We start from the raw sequence: 8,934 nt of genomic DNA, 5'->3' as shown, positions 1-8,934 counted from the left end.
TTGCTGCTTTTCCTGTATATGGTACGCCATCATAGCGACTGTTGTAATCAGCCAGACGGAAAAGTTTCATACCATATTTATCTGTCTTTGAGGGCAGATATTGCCTGAATGTACAGCGTTCTTGGCACAGGATCAGTTGTTCAGCAATGCATACTTCTTCAGATGGTGTGTAATTGTTCTTGCAGTCTCTCTCCAATTAATTCAGTCCACAATTCTATGAATGGTGCGAATTTATCAAGTGCTCTTCTTTCAACACATGTGTCAGCATGAGCAAAATGAAGGTGGGAATGCATACTTTTGATAGGTTGACAGACCTGGTCACTTTGAAGACAGGTCTTCCAAGTGGACCATCACTCCAAAAATGACAAATGTTTTCAAGATTGCCTTATAAAACCCCAAGTAAAAACAGGAGTCCCAAAATGGCTTTGAGTTCTTGCAGATCAACTGTTTCCACTCTGTACCTGCATTCTGAGTTCGATAGTATGCCACAGCATGTTTATTTGTGAAATTGACAATATTTGATAACATATCATCAGTCAAAATGAATGGAAAACTTGCAATTTGCTTTCAATAGTAATTGTAGGTCCACATTTGAAAGTGATAATGTCACATGCTCGAGTATGTGATGCTGCTGGTGGAGCAGCGTTCCATTTTCTTCCTGATTTTGCAATATATTGTCTTGCTTGAAGAATGTTTGGTTGTCCATTCGGTCCGGATTCATTAAAGGAGCGATTAGTACTTTCATCACTGGGAGAGTCAACTATGTTTTGGTCTTCCCTGGCATTTTGCTGTGTCTCATTGCCATTCCCATCATAATCTGATTCAGATTCCTCTGATGCTTCCAAATGTTGAATTTCTTGATCTTGTTCAGTGTCATCATTATCACTCGTGTCATCTCATTATTGCCACTTTCTGGAAAGAAATTGTAGAAGGAAATACATTTCTCATCCCAAAATCGGAAGAAACCCAACTCCCTCATAAATACCGGTCAATAATATGTCCACCAACAACATACAAACTTCAAACAGGAATCATTACAGAAATGTTGTACCATCACCGAACACAACATGAAAGTTTAGAGGCAGAACAAAAGGAATGTAAGAAAGGTTGTTATGGAACAATTGACCGCCTACAACTGAAAAAGGCCACACTTGAAAATTTAATTGCAAAATGCGAAGAACCAAATTTTCCACCACCTTAAAAAAAGAATTTGTGTACACTGTCGAGGCTCGTATGAGAGGTAACACACAAACGCACAAAAAAGGGAGGAGGTAGGAGAGGGGAGGAAAAAACAGTGGGGAACAGAGACATGAGGGGATCTGTGGAAGGGAGAGGGATGGGGCAGGATACACAGGGTAAACAAGATGGACATGACAGGGACTTTCAGGTCCTTACATGACAGCGACTTTCAAAAAGGAAAGCAGGGAATTTGAAGGAGGTGGGTTTGGGGTGGTTTAGCAGAGGTAGAAAAGATCGTGGATTTGGATGGGGGAAGATAAGAGGTGGTGGTGAACAGCTGTTTTGAAGATCTGGAGGGAAGGACTGGGATTGAAGGGAGTGTTGGAGTTTGTTCCATAGGTGGGGAAAAAGAGGCATGAAAGAGTGAAGGTGAGCAGTGATTCTTGATTTTGGTAATTTTACCAGAAGGGGGTTGCTGGTGGACCTTGAGCGCCCTGTGGAAATATGGGGGTGGACATATCTCAGACAGAGCAGGGGTGGCGAGACCAGAGAGGAGGCAGTATAAGACTAAAAGACCACTGACCTGCCTGCGGTGAGAGAGTGAGAGACCCAACAACTCAGCCTGATCGTGGGAGTTACTAATGTTCCTAAATGCCTTGGTTTTCACAGTGTGAAGCCAAGAAAGGTGAGAGGCAAGAGCACCAGCCCAGAGAGGAGAGCAGTACTCCATCAGACTGCGGACAGAAGCTTTGTATGTGGTCAGGAACTCAGGCGTGCCAAGGAAGGACTTTGCACGACGGAGGATGCCCAAATGACAAAAAATTGACAGAACAGCTAAAACTGCTAAAGCAGTTGTCTGAGGACATTCAAATGGAATTTGGACTCGATAAGTGTGCCAAGTGCACATTTGCAGAAGGTAAACCAACAAAAACAGACAATATAAAAGTTGACCTTGACACAACAATACAGCAGTCAGAAAATGAAGCATCATACAAATACCTCGGAGTAGAATAGGGCCACCAAATATGTCACAACCAAATATGTAAAACAATTGCCAAAGAATACCTACGTAGAACGAAGCTGATCCTGAAAATTTCTCCCCAAGAAACAAAATCAAAGCCATAAACCAATTCGCAATACCAGTGTTCAAATACAGCTCTGGAATAATAAACTGCCCCCAATCAGAAATCAATATTAGACATCAAAACACCTCACCATCCCCAAACCCAAATTGTTCTACAAAAACCAGTGCATCCCAAGAACGTACCTGGAGGGGGAGAGAGAGAGACAGAGACAGAGACAGAGACAGAGACAGAGACAGAGACAGAGAGAGAGAGAGAGAGAGAGAGAGAGAGAGAGAGAGAGAGAGAGAGAGAGAGAGAGAGAGAGAGAGAGAGAGAGAGATGATGGAACTCAACCACATGCACATAGCGACGAGTGTTGGACAAACTGAGTATGTGAAATGCTGAACAGACTATCGGATTAAATGTCAACAAACATGAACATAACAAACCTGAGAATGTATCCTTAACTCACCTTGCAAAGTATTTCCAAAAACAGCTGCGAATAGAAGATGCCACACAGGAAAATGAAATAGCAACGAATACAGCCCCAACAATTGCAACAAAGAGAAAAAAAATAATTTGTATAAAAATAAATGTCAACAAATATACACCAACAACTGGGAGTATCAAACAATGAATTGTCTATCACATGGATGACAACGGCCCCGCCCCAGAGTGTGTCCTCAAAGAGAATGTTAATTTTAACTGTGTGAAAACTCATTGTGAAGGAGGGATGTGCTCATGTCGTAGGTCAGGTTTGTCTTGCAACGATTTTTGTGGGTGCAAGACTTGTGAAAATTATACCACCACTGACCAAGAACAGCGCCTGTGGGATGGTGGGGGTGTCAATGCTGATGACGTAGATAATGAATCTAAAATACCAGTATTTTGTTGCATTCACTTGTCTGACTGCATACTAAATACTATGAATCAATCAAACATAATATACACTATAATTAATTTGTGTCCCAGGGTGACTGTACATTAAATGATCTGTACATTGTACATTGGGCTTGTAGCAAGGTATTATGTACACATTTAGGATACGGGGGACCAAAAAATGAAAGTCATTGTCTGGTTAATTTTTGCATATCATTTGTTAGCCAACATCATGGGGATTCAGGATCTATTTGGGCAGAGCTTAATTCTTCCCTCTTTCTATTGCTCTGACAGGGTCAAAGTTGGTTATCAATTATCTGTATCAAGGAACCACTCATATCATTCTAAAATTGGTCTGATGGCTTAGATATGTATTTTACACTAATTGGAAACCACATATATGGAGAATATTTGGTTTACCTGATATTTGACCTTGAGCAAAGAGGTCAAGGTCATATGAAATTAACAAATTGATCAAATTGGTCAGTGTTCATTCAGGTCATAAATATATATGCACATAAACTTAACCATAGAAATACATGCTGTGATGAACCAAACTAACATCTTGGGATTAAAAGTGCAGATTTCTTTAAAACGTTACGTATTTCCTAATGACCTTTGATGTTCTGTATACTGAACACAAACTGGCCTTTGGTATTGATTTTTATATCATAGGGCCATCTTGGTAAACTTATTATATGGTTATAAAATCAAGCTTATAGCTACCAGTAATTTTGTAGCAGCTTGGTAAATGCAATTTGTTTTGTACTTCCTAACATTTTTGACCCAATCATGGAAGTGAACCGAAAAACTGGTATGTTGTAATGATCCATGTTGAAACTTGCCATTTTAAATCATCACTTTATGCAGAAGTAAATTGCTATTTAAGATGTTCTATCAGATGCATTTCAAATTTCTGGAATATGATTTTGTAAGCTTCACTATGACTGGGGGAAATTTTGTAAAATCTGAGATTTTACACATTTGAAGGTGCCAAGATATGCAGAAGGTCATAAGAAATGTACTGTTTCGAGGAATTGTTCTATTCTTATGTATAATGAAATATATCAAACAAAAAATGCATTTTCAACCATTTTGGACAACATTATTATACAATCATACATGTAACCCATTTCTAAAAAATGAGCTATAAAAATGGAAAAAATAGCCTGTGTTTGGATAAAAAACATGCTTTGTAAGCAACTATATCCATAGGACCCATAGCAAAGTATACATTTTCTGAAAGCACAGACACTTGGGCATGATATAGCATTAAGATTGTTTATCTTATTAAAACTGGGTTCAATTTCTAAGCTTTCTCCTCATTTAGGACCACAGTGTACACAATACCATGCTACAAGCCATTGTGCATCGCAAAGTGTGATGAGTACGATAGAAAATCGAATGTGTTTGACAATTAAATATGATCATGCGATATGCCGTATTAATACTGGCTCAATGTTTAATCGAAGATGAAGTCCTGTTGGATGGGAATACTTCATCAGAACACATGACACAGGCTTCTCACCAAATATGTCACCTTGCTAACAACCTGGCCCCAATAACTTCCAGAACCATTCTTGTTGTTGCTCCTCTGCTGTCGCCTCTGCTAGTCCAGACATCAAACCTTTCCTCGAGTAGTTTTGTCTGCACACGAATGGATCACCGATTTTGGAGGGTTTCTCTCGGATCTTGTTGGAGATATTTGTACTTGTATCACCGATGTTGGAGATCTTGTCACGGTTGTAGAAACCTACAGCTGTGGTGCATAATATTTTTGACAAAAGTGTCAATTTCACTATTTTATTGAATCAAGTATGGACAAAGAAGGTCCACAATTGTCCAGAATATTGAGCCCCAGCCACATTTCCTCGGGAAAATACTGCACCGAGAAGTTGCCATCAGGGCTCAAAATGGCAATTTTTAGCTCAACATGACGTTTGACCTCTCTGTATGAAATAACTGGCAGGATTTTAGAGTTAAACTTTTTACACGAGGTCAGGCATGTTATCAGTTATACGAATCCGTCAAATTGAGAGATGGCAGCGAAATCCATTCTGAGTGTCTCAGGTTGTGGAATTTGGCGCCAACAAATAGAGCATGTGGTGAGAAAGGGCTCATTTCACGGGAATCCAAACATCACACGGTCTCCAAACACCGTCGCTCATGGACACTCACAATGTAGCTCCTTTACCGTTATCAATAATAAAAACCGAGGTTCAGTAACCGGTTTACCGCAATCCAAAGGGTTTAATAATCAAAATAATATTCCTAATCGTGTAAGAGCGACGTTCATCTCCAAGCACTTGAAGGCAATAATGTAAAATTAAATAAACCTGAAGTCAAGTAGTAAAACCTCGTTCGTTTTCACCACCAACTGTGTACCTCAAAAATAACGATTTCCTACTTGGGGATGTCACGAGCATTCGACCACGACCAAGCCACGACACGACCACGCCGACACGACCACGCCGACACAACCACGCCCCCGACCACTCCCACTCCTGAATCGTGTGGGTGAAGTGAGAATGTGCCATCTCGATCCCCCTCCTGAAAGAGGCTGAAAAGGGGGATGTCACCTCAAATTGAGGTGATTTATTTAATAACTCAGCCTCGTGAGCTTGCTAAAGCCTGAAGCATCGGCCCAGTGTCAGGTGTGCACATATCTTCTTTATTCTCGTTTTACTCGGCGTGCGTTACAAATGACGTGCAGCGAATTTCAACTTCCTGCACCTTGTTTATTGTTATTTTTAAAACGATTCCATACACCGCCATTGAGATTCGGTGGCAAGCCACCGTCTACATTTCCGAAAGAAGAGACGTAATGACTCTTGAATGGGAAATATTTTTGGAGATTTTTTTATCCTGAAAAAATAGAATGCAGTGAACACACAGTCGTGTGAAAAGATTGGCCTTGAAAACCCTTCTTAAATCGTGTTTTTTATGGGGAAAGACATCACACAAACAAATACACACACATTGTGTTTTTTTTCTGAGATGACCAACTCACTTCTTCTTCCTCTTTTTTCCTTTCTTCTTCCGATGGAGCACTCGGCTGCAAGTAACACGATCGTTGACTGAGAGTGCGGCTGTGCCACTGATGAAATGCTCTCTGCTGATTCGACCAGTAATTAATCATTCGTTCACGGCACCAGGATGACAGTTTGCCATGTTTGTAGATCTTGAAGAATCAGAATGAAAAGTTGAGTAATAGTAAAAGGATGAAATGCACGTTTAAATTAAATATTGTTACGAACCGCACGTGGTCTGGAAATTGATTGAACAAACATTTATTTAACTTCAGCAAACACTGAAAGCGACACTCACTGACACAGCACGAGCAGCATCCAAGTCACTGCAACAAACGTCAATGAACAAGCCTGCAAACCAACGTCTCCCTCCTCTTCTTCTTCTCTCTTTCCTTTCGATTCATTAATAATTATTCATGCAGCATTTCAGTATGATGAGTATATGTTTCACAGGTGTATGTCTGCAGGTGTGTAACTGATCATTTCATTGGTTGGAGTATCGTTTTGAATCTGACGGTGGCCATCTTCTTCTTCAGGCTTGGAATTTAGCATGCAGCCACAGCCACAACATCAAACCTGACCAATGCATCCCTGAACCGTAAAGTGTGATCCCCTGTCCAAAGGTCTTTATTTTAATAAAATTCGGACAATAAGGCGTTTTCTCTCACAATCACTGAACTCTGAAATTTATTGTGTGGCACTTGCTCAATATCGATCTATCTATAATTGTGATAATGAAAGGCAGAAATAATTAATATACAGTATATTGTGGTTTCTCACCACCCCAGCATGTGAGCGACCGCTTTTAACGAATCGCAGCCGCACGCCCACCGGACGTGGTAAACCGAGTCGCAGCTTTCGGATCAACGCCGAAATCCAGCTACGGATGTGTTTTTAATCACACCGTAAATCGGCCAACTATTCTGTCCACGCACGACAGGATCCGATCGCCGAATTGTCGATTTACATAAGTATGCGTGGAGACAGAAATGCCGGGGATTTACACCTCAACGGGACCTGCTTGGAAACGAGCCGCTTAAGCAGCTCGCTCCATTTGCGATTTGCCGAGCGGTGTATTATCGTGAGGCCCCGTTGGACCCGATTATCTTATCAGCTATTTAAAAGCCAGCTCGTGTCCGAATGCAATACGGCGGCTCAAGTGAGGGAAAGGACGCAACGAACAGGTCAACATTCACACAAGGACATTTATTTGTACACACGTAAGCAGTCATACACGTATGCAATCATGTAGTCAATAGAGCAATGCAGGAACGAGCAAGACAAAGAACTACAACCGTTCTATTATTATGTACACAATCACTTAACAGTTCATTACTTGACGGACAAGGCGCCATGACATTCATACAAAGTAAAACCCCAGGAAAGGAAAGGGGCAGAACTGGACCTCATGGGCCTTTAATAGTTCACGGAGATGTGGAGACCACAAGGGCTCCGAGAGGCCGTGCTGGTTACCTGCCACCCTCGTGGTGACTCGCTTGGGCGACCCACGACGTTTTGTCGACACGGCAGTTGGCGCCGTGCGACTTGGTTGGCCCAGGCCCCGACGTGCGGCCTGGTGGTTCGGGCCGAGCCGACGACACCTCAGAGGAACGAAGGGGCCTTTGCTCTTTCGAGTTGATGCTCTTTCTAAGAGCCCGCTCATTCCTCCAAATCTGCTCGGATCGTCCCGAGGCCCGATCACCTCGGACCGTTCTGTCGCCGGTTGGCGACCTCTCTCCGGCTTTCTCAAAACGACCCGTAGTTCTGCGTGGCACGGCATGCTGGCTGTGCCCCGAGCTCCGACTGCCCCCCGCTGGACTCGAATCCTGGCTCCAAGCTCCAGACTTCCACTCTCTGCAGCTCCGCGACAGACTGCCTGCTTGGCGTTCAGCGCGCCTTTATATGGGGTCCGTGAGTGAGTTTGATCTCTCACCTCTCACTGGCTCCGCCCCTTTTGCAATTCTGATCCGATCTCGTCGCGAAACGCGGAGAGAGCGGACGTGGTAGAAATCATCAGCCACGCGGACGTTGCAGGAATCATCAGCCATGGAAAGCGGATGTTGTGGAAATCATCAGCCCCCGCATCTGTCGGCGGAGATTCCGCTCATCCGTGGGATTTGCCGTGGCTGGCGAAAAGATGGCGGCATAACGGAGATGAAGGTGAGGCGATGTTGTGGTTGCTTTGTGGTGGGGATGGCGTGGTTGAGAGGTGGTTGTTGTTGTTGAAGTAGCAGTTGTGGTTGTTGAAGTAGTGGTTGTGGTTGTTGAAGTAGTGGTTGTTCCAAAACAAAGATGGCAAAAGAATAATGCCTGACTCAAAGATCACAGCCCGGTTACACGAAAAATTCTCTGAGACATCGGTGGGGAAATCTAATCTGAACACTCACTTATCGACATAACTGATCTCTGGGAAGCCTGAATGGTGTTCTGTGAATTTCGACAACCGTAACAATATATATATATATATATATATATATATATATATATATATATATATATATATATATATATATATATATATATATATATATATATATATATATATATATATATATATATATATATATATATATATATGGAATGCCATCAATATAACCAGACCATTCTGTAGGTTCACTGCAATGACACGATGTACATTTTACAATGCAATATTTACTTTTTTCAGATGTTCATTCAGGAAAACTAAATATAGTTGGAAGCAGAGCATTGATACCATCACAGACTGAAAAGTAGTTGAACCAAAGCAGGAATCTTTTAATGTGACCAGAGCAGAGGATTGATTT

The sequence above is a fragment of the Eptatretus burgeri genome, unplaced genomic scaffold (genome assembly GCF_056783735.1).
Source record: "Eptatretus burgeri isolate ZD-2024b unplaced genomic scaffold, Ebu_testis_v1 Ebu_testis_scaffold_3163, whole genome shotgun sequence".
NCBI classification, from domain to species: domain Eukaryota; kingdom Metazoa; phylum Chordata; class Myxini; order Myxiniformes; family Myxinidae; genus Eptatretus; species Eptatretus burgeri.
This window is presented reverse-complemented; position numbering follows the sequence as displayed.